General features: G+C 36.1%; 1 non-coding gene across 1 annotated transcript; it reads left to right on the forward strand.

The window, feature by feature from the left end:
* The first annotated feature begins 727 nt into the window (after window positions 1-727).
* LOC130978819 (small nucleolar RNA R71) lies at window positions 728-835 on the forward strand. Its single transcript, XR_009086432.1, has one exon. It is a non-coding gene; the product is annotated as a small nucleolar RNA R71 (small nucleolar RNA).
* Window positions 836-16,071: the final 15,236 nt, after the last annotated feature.

A 16,071-nucleotide genomic window follows, 5' to 3' on the forward strand; every position in this document is an offset into this window, starting at 1 on the left:
GGATTCGCTTTTGTATTGCTTGGGAGAGTACTAGGAGGAGTTTCAATGATTTTTTTGCTCAGCTGGCCCACTTGTGCCTCCATATTTCTAATGGAGGACCTTGTTTCACCATGAAACTTAAAGTGGTCTTAGACAGATCAGAGACTATATTTGCTAAGCTAGAGGAGCTCTGCTCAGAATTCTCTGTCTGTTGCTGAGAAGATAATGGGAAAGGATTGCTATTGCTGAGCCTGTTTCCTCCACCATTATTAAAGCCTTGTTGAGGCTTTTGCTGATCCTTGCATGAGAAATTTGGATGATTTCTCCATGAGAAATTATAGGTGTTCCCATAGGATTCACCCATGTAATTCACCTCTGCCATTGCAGGATTCTCTGGATCAAAAGCTTCTTCTTCAGAAGATGCCTCTTTAGTACTGTTGGATGCATTTTGCCATCCATTCAGACTTTAAGAAATCATGTTGACTTGCTGAGTCAACATTTTGTTCTGAGCCAATATGGCATTCAGAGCATCAATTTCAAGAACTTCCCTTTTCTAAGGTGTCCTATTACTCACATGAATCCTCTCAGTGGTGTACATGAATTTGTTATTTGCAACCATGTCAATGAGTTCTTGAGCTTCTGCATGCGTTTTCTTTAGGTGAATGGATCCACCTGCAGAATGGTCCAATGACATCTTAGAGAACTCAGATAGGCCATAATAGAATATATCCAAAATGGTCCACTCTGAAAGCATGTCAGAAGGACACCTTTTGGTCATCTGCTTGTATCTTTCCCAAGCTTCATAGAAGGATTCACCATCTTTTTGTTTGAAGGTCTGAACATCCACTCTAAGCTTGTTCAGCCTTTGAGGAGGAAAGAACTTAGCCAAAAAGGTCGTGACCAGCTTATCTCAAGAGTCCAGGCTATCTTTAGGTTGTGAGTCCAACCATGTTCTAGCTCTGTCTCTTACAACAAAAAGGGAAAAGCATGAGCTTGTAGACTTCAGGATCTACTCCATTAGTCTTAACAGTCTCACAGATCTGCAAGAACTCAGTTAAAAACTGGTAGGGATCTTCTGATGGAAGTCCATAAAACTTGCAGTTCTGTTGCATTAGAGCAACTAGTTGAGGCTTCAGCTCAAAATTGTTTGCTCCAATGGCAGGGATTGAGATGCTTCTTCCATCAACTTGGAAGTGGGTGTAGTATAATCACCAAGCATCCTCCTTGCGTTATTATTGTTGTCATTATTTTTGGCTGCCATCTCCTCTTCCTTTTCGAAAATTTATGTAAGGTTGTCTCTGGATTGTTGTAATTTAGCTTCTCTTAGTTTCCTCTTCAGAGTCCTTTCAGGTTCAGGATCTGCTTCAAACAAAATATTCTTGTCCTTGCTCCTGCTCATATGAAAAAGAAAGGAGCAGAAAATAATAATAGGGATCCTCTTTACCACAGTAGAGAGATTCCTTTATGTGAGTATAAGAATAAAAGAATAGAAGAAGGAGAAGAGAAAAAATTGAACACAGAGGGGAAGAGAGGGTTCGAATTTTGAGATGAAGAGGAGTGTTAGTAATTGAATGAATAAATAGAAGAAGATAAGAGAGAGAATTCGAAAATTATTTTTGAAAAATTAGTGATTTTTGAAATTAAGAGAAGAATTAAAATTAAAATTGAAATTAAAATTTGAAACAATTAGTTAATTAAAAGAATTTTGAAAAAGAGGGAGGCATTTTCGAAAATTAGAAAGAGAAAAGTAGTTAGGTGGTTTTGAAAAAGATAAGAAACAAATAGAAAGTCAATTAGTTAGTTGAAAAAGATTTGAAAATCAATTTTGAAAAGATAAGAAGTTAGAAAAAATTTTGAAATTGATTTTGAAAAAGCTATGATTTAAAAAGATATGATTGAAAAAGATTTGATTTTTAAAATTAAAATTGATTACTTGACTAACAAGAAATTAAAATATATGATTCTAGAATTTAAAGATTGAACCTTTCTTAACAAGAAAGTAACAAACTTCAAATTTTTGAATCAATCACATTAATTGTTAGTAAAGTTTTCGAAAATTATGAAATAAAGATAAGAAAAAGATTTTGAAAAATATTTTTTTTAAATTTTCGAAAGTTATAAAAGAAAAATGAAAAAGATTTGATTTTTGAAAAGGTTTTAAAAAGATAGGATTTTTAAAATTGAAATCTTGACTTGACTAACAGAAACAACTAATTTTAAAAATTTTTTACTAAGTCAACCCAAAGATTTCGAAATTTATGAGAGAAATAAGGAAAAGATATTTTTTGATTTTTGAATTTTTTATGATGAGAGAGAAAAACACAAAAATGACTCACAACATGAAAATTATGAATCAAAACACATGATGCATGCAAGAACACTATGAATGTCAAGATGAATACCAATAACACTTTGAAGATCAAAATGAACATCAAGACTTATTTTTGAAAATTTTCAAGAAAAGAAAAACATGCAAGACACTAAACTTAGAAATTTTTAATGCTTAGAAACTATGAATGCAAAAATGCATATGAAAAACAACAAAAAACACAAAACAAGAAAATTTAAAGATCAAACAAGAAGACTTATCAAGAACAACTTGAAGATCATGAAGAACACATGCATGAATTTTCGAAAAAAGAATGCATAAATTTTAAAAACATGTAATTGACACCAAACATAAAATTTGACTCTAGACTCAAACAAGAAACACAAAATATTTTTTTTATTTTATGATTTTCTAATTTTTTTGCATTTTTCGAAAATTATATTTTTGAAAATGAAAATAAAGAAATTTTTTTTGAAATATTTTTGAAATAATTTTTTGAAAAGAAAATTACCTAATCTGAGCAACAAGATGAATCGTCAGTTGTCCAAACTCGAACAATCCCCAGCAACGGCACCAAAAACTTGGTGCACGAAATTGTGATCATCAACAATGGCACCAAAAACTTGGTAGCGCTCTCAAACGTGAATCACACTTTGTCACAACTTCGCACAACTAACCAGCAAGTGCACTGGGTCGTCCAAGTAATAAACCTTACGTGAGTAAGGATCGATCCCACGGAGATTGTTGGTATGAAGTAAGCTATGGTCTTCTTGTAAATCTCAGTTAGGAGAATTCAAATGGTTATAAAGGTTTCGAAAATAATAATAATAAATAAAGCATAAAATAAAGATAGAGATACTTATGTAATTCATTGATGAGACTTTCAGATAAGTGTATGGAGATGCTTGTCCCTTCTGAATCTCTACTTTCCTACTGCTTTCATCCAATCCTTCATACTTCTTTCCATGGCAAGTTGTATGTAGGGCATCACCGTTGTCAATGGCTACTTCCCATCCTCTCAGTAAAAATGGTCCAAATTCTCTTGTCACAGCATGGCTAATCATCTGTCGGTTCTCGATCATGTCGGAATAGAATCCATTGATTCTTTTGCGTCTGTCACTACGCCCAACAATCGCGAGTTTGAAGCTCGTCACAGTCATTCAATCCCTGAATCCTACTCGGAATACCACAAAAAAGGTTTAGACTTTTCGGATTCTCAAGAATGGCCGCCAATAATTCTAGCTTATACCACGAAGATTCTGATTAAGGAATCCAAGAGATACACGCTCGTTCTAAGGTAGAACGGAAGTGGTTGTCAATCACGCATTCATAGGTGAGAGTGATGATGAGTGTCATAGATCATCACATTCATCATGTTGAAGTGCAGCGAATATCTTAGAATAAGAATAAGTATGAATTGAATAGAAAATAGTAGTAATTGCATTAATACTCGAAGAACAGCAGAGCTCCACACCCTTAATCTATGGTGTGTAGAAACCCCACCATTGAAAATACATAAGTGATCAAGGTCCAGACATGGCCAAATGGCCAGCCCCCAAAGTCTAGGAACTCAAAGTTCCAAGATACCCATATGTCTAATACAATAGTTAAAAGTTCTATTTATACTAAACTAGCTACTAGGGTTTACAGAAATAAGTCTAAGTGCAGAAATCCACTTCCGGGGCCCACTTTGGTGTGTGCTTGGGCTGAGCTTGAGCTTTACACATGTAGAGACTTCTCTTGGGTTAAACGCCAAGTTGTAACGTGGTTTTGGCGTTTAACTCTAGTTTGTGATGTGTTTCTGGCGTTTTACTCCAGAATGCAGCATGGAACTGGCATTAAACGCCAGTTTGCATCGTCTAAACTCGAATAAAGTATGGACTATTATATATTTCTGGAAAGCTCTAGATGTCTACTTTCCAACGCCGTTGAGAGCGCCCCATTTGAAGTTCTGTAGCTCCATAAAATCCATTTGGAGTGCAGAGAGGTCAGAATCCAACAGCATCAGCAGTCCTTTGTCAGCCTGAATCAGATTTTTGCTCAGGTCCCTCAATTTCAGCCAGAAAATATTTAAAATCACAGAAAAACACACAAACTCATAGTAAAGTCTAGAAATGTGAATTTTGCATAAAAACTAATGAAAACATCCCTAAAAGTAGCTAGATCCTACTAAAAACTACCTAAAAACAATGCCAAAAGCGTATAAATTATCCGCTCATCACCCTCCACTATCGCACCATATTCTGTGCATCCTCCCTTGCGTCACCCTCTTCCATCGTGTCGCCCTCCTCCATCATGCCATAGTGGGTTGTTCTCTCTTTCATTGCTGTCGCTTGTCCTCCTTTCCCAATGCCGAAGAGGTAGAATAAGCTGAAAAGGGAAGAAGAAGTGGGTTGTGCTCCCTTGCGTTGCCGTCGCGTGCATCCTCCCTCGCCGGTGCCGAAGAAAGGATTGATGGTGGTCTTAACATTGCTGGAGCTTTCTATCACCATCAGAGCTCTCTTCTGATTGTTACATCAGCGTTTTTCGTTCACTGTGACGTCATTATTTAGGTGATTTTGTCAAATTTTAAAAACTTTCAAAGATTATTTTGTTAATAACAAAAATCAAAGACATGTCAGCCACAAAATATTTGGAATACCGATATGATATTTACCTAAATTAAAAATTGATTTGTCTAAATTACACACGACGCATACCAATCACTTGAACGTGTTAAACTTTGATGTCTAACTAGAGTGTATAACATCTGTATTGTTAGTTCCCGATTTTAAAACCTCAGCCTGCTAAACTCCTCCCCTCTAACTGCTTCCCCTTCTCACTCTCAAGGTCACCGCAGAGCCGTCATTGCGATAAACCCAGCCCGAGGGGAACGTGGTCATCATCGTTCACCTGAGAGAATCGTCAGAGGCAGAATAGTCGGTCAGAGGCCAAATCATCGCCGCCTTCATCGTGAGGAGAAGCAGAGGCAGAATCCCAAGGAGAATCGCGTAGCCTCCATCCAGATCTTCGTCACCACCTCCAGACTCCAGCGCGCTCTCCGTCGTAGCTTGCAGTCCGGTCTCCGGTGCCTCCAGCAAGATCGTCTTCATCGCAGTCATCAGCCTCTTCGCCATCTGGTATCCAGCAACTCAGCAAGTCCAGTAAGTCCATAATAATTATTGTTGTAAGGTTTTTGTAGGAGCAATTTGTAATATATAGATCTAACGAAAATTGTTCTTGTTGATGGAATTGTTCTCATTGTATCTAATAGAAATTGTTATCATCGATGGAAATCGTTTTCATTGTATATATCCTTTGATTTGAAATAGATCTGAATGAAATTGTTCTCAGCCTCTCGAGATTGAGAAACAGGGGAAGGGTGTTAACCTTCTGTTAAAAGACCTTGGATTTGTCGTTTGTATTATAATTTAGGATTTTTTTAATTTTTTTCTAATTTTGTTGTTTTTTCTTTTTTTTTCACTCAAAACCCCATGTAATTGCTAGGTAATTGATATGATGTTTAAAAATTGGTATTTAATTTGTTAAAAAAATAAAAAATTAATATTTAATTTTGTTTTCTTAAAAAAATAAAAAATTAATATTTAAGATGCATCAATGTGTTTCAGAAATTATTATGGGAATATTTTATCATGAACGATCAATCAATTATGACTGCACTTTCTTTGTGAGAATATTCTGTTTGAGTAAATGGAGATAGAGATGCCATAGCCCATACGTGAATTTAATTTTCAGAAATTGAATTTTGAGATATCTGTCACCCAATTTTATTTTGTGTTTTTAAAATTTTAAACCAAAAACCCTAAACGCATCTCTTCATTGTTCGTGTTTTCCACACCCTCAGTCTCAGTCTCCTTTCCTCTGTTCTACAAGGTAGTGATTCTCTCTGTGTTTTTGCCTCTTTTTATGTGTGGCATTTAAGCTCCTCTAATGGCAGTGTCAAAGGATAAGAGAGTTAATGCAAATAAGGTTATAATAGAATATATAGATACATGAGGTTTGATGTCCAATTTTCGGAACCTTGAGTTATAATTAATATATCCTGTTTCTACCGTTTTATCATTATTGCTGTATTGCTTACAAATATTCTTGCTTTGCTTTGCGATGTTTTGCTACTGCAGATAGAGGGCATGGGCAGGAACATGGTGGTATCAGCATTGCAGTTTACCTGCACCGACGATGTCGATATCAATGTTGACACTGCCGAAAGGTTGTCTTCTTACACCTTATTCTCTTTCAATCAATTGTGTTTTGATCTGGGCTCATGAAAGCCATGTTTGGAATTGAATTCATTTTCGGAAATATCATCCTTGCTATATTAGTTTATGAGTTGCCCATGTTCAAAGAATCCCTTTTAGCAAGTTTATGAGTTGCCCATGTTCAAAGAATCCCTTTTAGCTCTTGAATCATCTGAATATAGTTCACATTTTGAACAAATAGTATGAACATTAGAATTGAATTCCATATGCCATATGAGATGTAACAGCTTCCTTGGAGTAGTGTGTGTGCACAAGGGAGATTGACATTGCTTAACTTGCCATTTTTACAAGTTAGGAAATCCTTATGTTAACATAAGTAGTTGTCATGCCAGTTTAAAATTATTTGATGTTAATGGTTTATTTGTCCTGCTCAAAAAATCTTTATATATGCAAGAATATGTATTGCTGTTGTTTGAACTTTGCCACGGAGTTTAAATCAGCATCTGATGTTTCCATATGCCATGTTCCTGAGTATCAATGTCATTCTTATTACACTACGGGTTTGCCATTGGTTATTGTTGTTCTTGAATAAATCAAGGTGTCATTCAATATTGGAAAGAATATAGCATATATACGGCTACAGATCTCCTGCAAATAAACATAACATAGACTAACAAACTAATTAACTAGTAACTAGATAACTGAGTTGTAATTTAATCAGATAGTTATTGATTGAAGATACAACAAAAGTTTTCTGAACTTCGAAAGTAACTGATAATGGGTTGCAAGATTAACTCGATCAATTTTTGAGCAACCTTTCCTCGAATGAATTGGCAATCTCAATGTTAGTTCAAAAAGGATCGTCATTTTGAGTTTCCTGTCTTTTTTGACTTGCAATTTATATTTAAAAGATTACTCTAGTTTTATATGTGTTTTTGACTTCTATTCTATTTATCGAGCTTTGTTATTCATTTCCTATTTGTTATATGTGCTGATACGAGACTATGTATATATTATTCAATCACAAAAGTGAAATGTATGATATGTGATGCTTTTGTTTGCTCCAGGCTGGTTAGAGATGCTCATAAACAGGGTGCAAACATTGTTCTCATTCAGGTGTGCATAATTAATACCTGGGCTGAATGCCTTTCCCTGGCAGTGTTTTGTAATTATTTGACATATCAATCTTAGAAGATCCAATGCCACATAGTGTTATGCTAATTTCTTTACTATTTTACTAATGCTAAGTGGGATTTGTTTCAAGGAATTCTAATTTGTTCCAGGGAATTATCCATGGAAATATATCATTCCCATGTTTGGTTTAAGTTTTAAATTTAATTTTTAGTATTTAACTTTCGATGTTGAAACAAATGCCCACTAAAGGTTTAGTAGAATATGTATGTGGCAAAAGGGATTTCTGTTCTTACTTTATTTTCCCTGGGTGAAATTACTGGAGTCTTTAAAAACCCTGATGGGTTGTGTGTTAAGGATATCTTAATGATGCATGACTAATTTCAAGAACTCTTTGAAGGTTATTACTTCTATAAAGCACAAAGAGAAGATTGCATTCAAAGAGCTAAGCCATACAAGGATCATCCTACAATTCTCAGGTAAAGAAAGAAAAGAAGTTTCTTCTGTAATGTGCTTTTCTATTAGTGTTTGTGTGCCAATTAGTGGAACTATATTTACAATTATTTTCTGTATGTCTATGTCATTCTGTAGTGGATCTTATTTTTGTTTCAACCTTTGTAATGTAGGATACAGGAACTTGCAAAAGAGTTAGGCGTAGTCATACCAGTTAGCTTCTTCGAGGAGGCAAACAACGCACATTATAATTCAATAGCCATAATTGATACTGATGGGAGTGATCTTGGGATTTATAGAAAATCCCATATTCCAAATGGACCAGGTATGGTGATGAGCGGATTATTTATACGTTTTTTGGCATTATTTTTAGGTAGTTTTTAGTAGAATCTAGCTACTTTTTGGGATGTTTTTATTAGTTTTTATGCAAAATTCATATTTCTGGACTTTACTAAGAGTTTGTGAGTTTTTCTATGATTTCAAGTATTTTCTGGCTAAAATTGAGGGACCTGACCAAAAATTTGACTCAGAGGCTGACAAAGGACTGCTGATACTGTTGGATTCTGACCTCCCTACACTCGAAGTGGATTTTCTGGGGCTGCAGAACTCCAAATGGTGCACTCTCAATTGCATTAGAATGTAGACATCCAGGGCTTTCCAGAAATATATAATAGTCTATGCTTTGCTCGCGTTTTGACGACGCAAACTGGCGTTCAAACGCCCCTTCTCTGCCCTATTCTGAAGTCAAAACGCCAGAACTGGCATAAAAGTTGGAGTTAAACGCCCAAACTAGCACCAAAGCTGGTGTTTAACTCCAAGAGAAGCCTCTACACGTGTAAAGCTCAATGCTCAGCCCAAGCACACACCAAGTGGGCCCGGAAGTGGATTTCTGCATCATTTACCTATTTTTGTAAACCCTAGTAGCTAGTTTCATTATAAATAGGACCTTTTACTATTGTATTTTCATCTTGGAATCTTTGGACGATTGTTCACATTGGGAGGCTGGCCATTTGGCCATGCCTAGACCTTGTTCTTATGTATTTTCAATGGTGAAGTTTCTACACACCATAGATTAAGGTGTGGAGCTCTGCTGTTCCTCGAGTATTAATGCAATTACTACTGTTTTCTATTCAATTCATGCTTATTCTTATTCTAAGATATTCACTCACACTTTAACCTGATGAATGTGATGATCCGTGACACTCATCATCATTCTCACCTATGAATGCGTGACTGACAACCACTTCCGTTCTACTTAAGATTGAGCGTGTATCTCTTAGCCTCCATTCCGAAAGATTGGAGTCTTCGTGGTATACGCTAGAATTATTGGCGGCCATTCCTGAGATTTGAAAAGTCTAAACCTTGTCTGTGGTATTCCGAGTAGGATCTGGGAAGGGATGACTGTGACGAGCTTTAAACTCGCGAGTGTTGGGCGTAGTGATAGACACAAAAGGATAGTAAATCCTATTCCAACATGATCGAGAATCGACAGATGATTAGCCGTGCAGTGACAGCGCATTTGGACCATTTTCACTGAGAGGATAGGAGGTAGCCATTGATGCCTGTGAAACCTAACATACAGCTTGCCATGGAAAGGAGTATGAAGGATTGGATGAAGGCAGTAGGAAAACAGAGATTCGAAAGGAACAAAGCATCTCCATACACTTATCTGAAATTTCCACCAAAGATTTACATAAGTATCTCTATCTTTATTTTATGTTTTATTTATCCTTTAATTATGAAAACTCTATCACCCATTTGAATCCGCCTGACTGAGATTTACAAGGTGACCATAGCTTTCTTCAAGCCGACAATCTTTGTGGGATTGACCCTTACTCACGTAAGGTTTATTACTTGGACGACCCAGTGCACTTGCTGGTTAGTTGTGCGAAGTTGTGAAAAAGAGTGAGATTACAATTGTGTGAACCAAGTTGTTGGCGCAATTGTGTATCACAATTTCGTGCACCAAGTTTTTGGCACCGTTGTCGGGGATTATTCGAGTTTGGACAACTGACAGTTCATCTTGTTGCTCAGATTAGGTAATTTTTATTTTATTTTCAAAAAGTTTTCAAAAAATATTTCAAAAATTTTCTTCTTTTTTTTTTCATTTTTCTAAATATAATTTTCGAAAAATCCAAAAAAATTCATAAAATCATAAAAACTCAAAAATATTTCATGGTTCTTGTTTGAATCTAGGGCCAAATTTTAAGTTTGGTGTCAATTGCATGATTCTAATTGTCTTGCAATTTTTGAAACACATGCATTGTGTTCTTGATGATCTTCAAGTCGTTCTTGATGAATTGCCTTGTTTGATCTTCAAGATTTATTGATTTGCACTGCATGATGCTCTACATATGCATTCTTGCATTCATATGGCCCAAACATGAGAAAGTTCTAAGTTTGGTGTCCTCCATGTTTTCTTTCATTAAGAAAACTGAGTTCTTGATATTCATCTTGATCTTCAAGATTGTTCTTGGTGTTCATCTTGACGTTCATAATGTTCTTGCATATATCTTGTGTTTTGATCCAAGAATTATATGTTTTGACTCATTTTGTTGTTTTTCAAAAATTGAAAACATCTCTTCTTGAATAAAGGATTTAGCAAAATGATGATCCAAGAACATAAAGCAGAGGAATTACAGAGAAAAAGCTGGGCGTTCAAAACGCCCAGTGAAGAAGGAAAACTGGCGTTTAAACGACAGTCAGGGTACCTGGCTGGGCGTTTAAACGCCCAAACCATGCAACCATTGGGTGTTAAACACCCAAAACATGCAGCTCCTGGGCGTTTAACGCCAGGATGACACAAGGAGAGGAATTTTGTTTTTCAAAATCAAATCTTTTTCAAATCAAATATTTTCAATCATATCTTTTTCAAAATCATATCTTTTCAAACATATCTTTTTCAAAAATCAAATCTTTTCCTCATATTTTCAAAAATCTTGATTCAAAAATTTCAAGTTTGTTACTTTCTTGTTAAGAGAGATTCCATATTTGAAATTTAGAATCATATCTTTTAGTTTCTTGTTAATCAAGTCATTAATTTTAAAAATCAAATCTTTTTAATTTGTTTTTCAAAAATATCTTTTTTAAATCATATCTTTTTCAAATCACATTTTTTTTAATTCTAATTTCAAAAATCTTTTTCTAACTTCTTATCCTTTCAAATTTATTTCTTATCTTTTTCAAAATCACCTAACCATATTTTTTTACTTCAATTTTCGAAAACCACAACCAATTTTTCAAAATTATTTTAAATTTTCATTTTTTTAGTTATTAAATTTTTCGAAAATTTCTCCCCTTCTCTCATCTTTTTCTATTTAAACACTAACATTCCTCCTCCATTGTCAATTCGAACTCCATCTATCTTTGTGTGTTCAAAATTTTACCTACCTCCTTCTTCTATTCTTGTTTTCCTCGGACACCTCAAGGAATCTCTATACTGTGACATAGAGGATTCCATATTTTCTTTGTTTTCTTCTCTTTCATATGAGCAGGAACAAAGATAAAGGCATACTTGTTGAAGCTGATCCTGAACCTGAAAGGACTTTGAAGAGGAAGCTAAGAGTAGCTAAAGCACAAAACTCTGAAGAGGACTTCATTGAAATTTTCGAAAGGGAAGCAGGAAAAGAGACAATTATGGCCGAACCAAACAACAATGCAAGGAAGATGCTTGGTGATTTTACTACACCAACTTCCAACTTTTATGGAAGAAGCATCTCAATCCCCGCCATAGGAGCAAACAATTTTGAGCTAAAGCCTCAATTAGTTTCTCTACTACAACAGAACTGCAAGTTTCATGGAATTCCATTAGAAGACCCTTATTAGTTCTTAATTGAGTTCTTGGAGATCTGTGATACAGTTAAGACCAATGGAGTTGATCCTGAAGTCTACAAGCTTATGCTTTTCCCATTTGCTGTAAGAGACAGAGCTAGAACATAGTTGGATTCACAACCTAAGGAAAGCCTGAACTCTTGGGATAAGCTGGTCAGTGCTTTCTTGGCCAAAATCTTTCCATCTCAAAAGATGAGCAAGATTAGAGTGAAAATCCAAACCTTCAGACAGAAGGAAGGTGAATCCCTCTATGAAGCTTGGGAAAGATATAAGCAACTGATCAAAAGGTGTCCTACTGACATGCTTCCAGAATGGAGCATCATATGTATATTCTATGATGGTCTGTCTGAATTGTCAAAACTGTCATTGGACCATTCTGCAGGAGTATCTCTTCATCTGAAAACCCCTACAGAAGGTCAGGAATTCATTGAAATAGTTGCAAATAACCAGTTCATGTACACCTCTAAGAGGAATCTTGTGAACAATGGGACGCCTCAAAAGAAGGGACTTCTTGAAATTGATGCTCTGAATGCCATACTGTCTCAGAACAAAATATTGACCTAACAAGTCAATATGATCTCTTAGAGTCTGAATGGATTATAAAATGCATCCAACAGTACTAAAGAAGCATCTTCTGAAGAAGAAGCTTAAGATCCTAAGAACCCTGCAATGGCAGAGGTGAATTACATGGGTTAAGCCTTTGGCAACACCTATAATCCTTCATGGAAGGATCAACAAAAAGCTGAGCAAGCTTAGAGTGGATGTTCAGACCTTCAGACAAAAAGATGGTGAGTCCCTCTATGAAGCTTGGGAAAGATACAAGCAGCTGACCAAAAAGTGTCCCTCTGACATACTTTCAGAATGGACCACATTAGATATATTCTATGATGGCCTGTCTGAATTTTCCAAGATGTCCCTGGACCACTCTGCAGGTGGATCCATTCACCTAAAGAAAACGCCTGTAGAAGCTCAGGAACTTATTGAAATGGTTGCAAATAACCAGTTCATGTATACCTCTGAGAGGAATCTTGTGAGTAATGGGACGCCTCAAAAGAGAGGAGTTCTTGAAATTGATGCTCTGAATGCCATATTGGCTCAAAACAAAATATTGACCCAATAATTTAATATGATCTCTCAGAGTCTGAATAGATTGCAAAATGCATCCAACAGTACTAAAGAAGCATCTTCTGAAGAAGAAGCTTATGATCTTGAGAACCCTGCAATAGCAGAGGTGAATTACATAGGTGAAGCCTTTGGCAACACCTATAATCCTTCATGGAAAAATCATCCAAATTTCTCATGGAAGGATCAACAGAAGCAAGGCTTCAATAAAAACAATGGTGGAAGAAACAGGTTTAGCAATAGCAAACCTTTTCCATCATCATCTCAGCAACAGACAGAGCATTTTGAGCTGAATCCTTCTAGCTTAGCAAACATAGTCTCTGATCTATTTAAAACCACTATTAGTTTTATGACTGAAACAAGATCCTCCATTAGAAATTTGGAGGCACAAGTGGGCCTACTAAGTAAAAGGGTTACTGAAACTCCTCCTAGCACTCTCTCAAGCAATACAAAAGAGAATCCCAAAGGAGAGTGCAAGGTCATTGATATAATCAACATGGCCGAAACCTTAGAGAAGGAGGTGGACATGAATCCCAATGAGGAAGACATCAGAGAACGTCCAATGGTCAGTAAGGAATCCCCTAATAAGGAACCAAATGAATCTAAGGCTCATACAGAGATGATGAGCGGATATTTTGTACGCTTTTTGGGGGTAATTTCATGTAGATTTTAGCATGTTTCAGTTAGTTTTTAGTAAAATAATATTAGTTTTTAGGCAAAAATCATATTTCTGGACTTTACTATGAGTGTGTGTATTTTTCTGTGATTTCAGGTATTTTCTGGCTGAAATTGAGGGAGCTGAGCAAAATCTGACTTAGGCTGAAAAAGGACTGCTGATGTTGGATCCTGACCTCCCTGCACTCGAAATGGGTTTTCTGGAGCTACAGGAGTCCAATTGGCGCGCTCTCAACGGCGTTGGAAAGTAGACATCCAGGGCTTTCCAGCAATATATAATAGTCCATACTTTGCGCGAAGATAGACGACGTAACTTGGCGTTGAACGCCAAGTACATGCTGCTGTCTGGAGTTAAACGCCAGAGAAACGTCATGATCCGGAGTTGAACGCCCAAAACACGTCAAAACCTGGAGTTTGACGCCAAGAAAGGCCTTTACACGTGGAAAGCTTTAGTCTCAGCCCCCACACACCAAGTGGGCCCCAGAAGTGGATTTCTGCACCAATTATCTTAGTTTACTCATTTTTCTGTAAACCTAGGTCACTAGTTTACTATTTAAACAACTTTTACAGACTTATCTTGTACCTCATGACATTTTCAGATCTGAATTACATACTTTGTGACGGCATGAGTCTCTAAACTCCATTGTTGGGGGTGAGGAGCTCTGCAGCGTCTCGATGATTAAATACAATTCCTTTGTTTTCCATTCAAACACGCTCGTTCTTATCTAAGATGTTTATTCGCGCCTAACTGTGGAGAAGGTGATGATCCGTGACACTCATCACCTTCCTCAACCCATGAACGTGTGCCTGACAACCACCTCCGTTCATCAGACTGAATGAATATCTCTTAGATTCCCCAACAGAATCTTCGTGGTATAGGCCGGATTGATGGCGGCATTCATGAGAATCCGGAAAGTCTAAACCTTGTCTGTGGTATTCCGAGTAGGATTCCGGGATTGAATGACTGTGACGTGCTTCAGACTTTAACCTGCTGGGCGTTAGTGACAGACGCAAAAGAGGGATTCTATTCCAGTAGGAGCGGGAACCAACCGGTGATTGGCCGTACTGTGACAGAGTGCGTGCATAGCTTTCACTGCGAGGATGGGAAGTAGCCATTGACAACGGTGACACCCTACATAGAGCTTGCCATGGAAGGAACCTGCGTGTGAGAAGAGGATTTCAAGGAAGAGTTGAAGTCAGAGGACAAAGCATCTCCAAAACTCCAACATATTCCCCATTACTGCACAACAAGTAACGCTTTTATTCTCTATTATTAAAGTAATAACTATTTATTCTACGCTCTAATTGGCAACAAAAATACGAGGCTAAAGAATCCTATTGGTATCCTGACTAAGCCAAATAAAATAAATATTGATTGCTTCAAACCAATAATCTCTGTGGATTCGACCCTTACTCACGTAAGGTATTACTTGGACGACCCAGTACACTTGCTGGTTAGTTGAACGGAGTTGTGAATTCAACCAGTGCCATAATAAGGATTTTGAATGAACAAGAGACACAATAGTTTTTGTGTACATACTAAAGCTCAAAAGATAGAAATCACAATTTCGTCCACCAAGTTTTTGGCGCCGTTGCCGGGGATTATTGAGTTTGGACAATTGAAGGTTTATTTTATTTCTTAGATTAGGAATAATTTATTTTTATTTTTGTTCTTATTTTTTTAGAGTCATTAAATCAATATTGATGGGATAGTTTCTTTTCAAAAATTTCTTTTCAAAATTTATTATTTTTCTTTTAATTAATTGCTAATTTTCGTGAGTTTAGTGTCTTATTCTAAGTTTGGTGTTAATTGCATATTTTATATTTTTTCTCTAAAATTTTCGTGTTTTTGCTCTTGGTTCTTCATTGATCTTCAAGTTGTTCTTGTTTATTTTTCTTGTTAGATCTTGAATTTTTCTTGTTTTGTGGCTTTTCTTGTTTTTCTTATACTAATCCAAAGTATTAGTCTTCTAAGAGGAATATACCCATTCATAACAATTTGTTACCCTTTTTGGCCATTTGGCTAGAATAGAAGGGTCATATTCTTGATAAGGGAGCACCAATACTTTTGAGAATCTTTTTCAAAAATAATTTTTCTTGATTTAATCTTGTACCAAACTCTAAGTTTGGTGTTTTATTGTTAATCTTTTTATAATTTTCGAAAACTTATCTTGATTTTCTAAAAATTTTAAGTTTGGTGTTCTTTTTGTGTTCTTGGTGTTCTTGTGAATCTTCAAAGTGTTCTTGAGTCTTGTGTCTTGATCTTAAAATTTTTAAGTTTGGTGTTCCTTGGTGTTTTCCCTCCAAAAATTTTCGAAAAATAAGGAGCATTAGATCTAAAAATTTTAAGTC

The sequence above is a fragment of the Arachis stenosperma genome, chromosome 4 (assembly GCF_014773155.1).
Source record: "Arachis stenosperma cultivar V10309 chromosome 4, arast.V10309.gnm1.PFL2, whole genome shotgun sequence".
Lineage (NCBI taxonomy): Eukaryota > Viridiplantae > Streptophyta > Magnoliopsida > Fabales > Fabaceae > Arachis > Arachis stenosperma.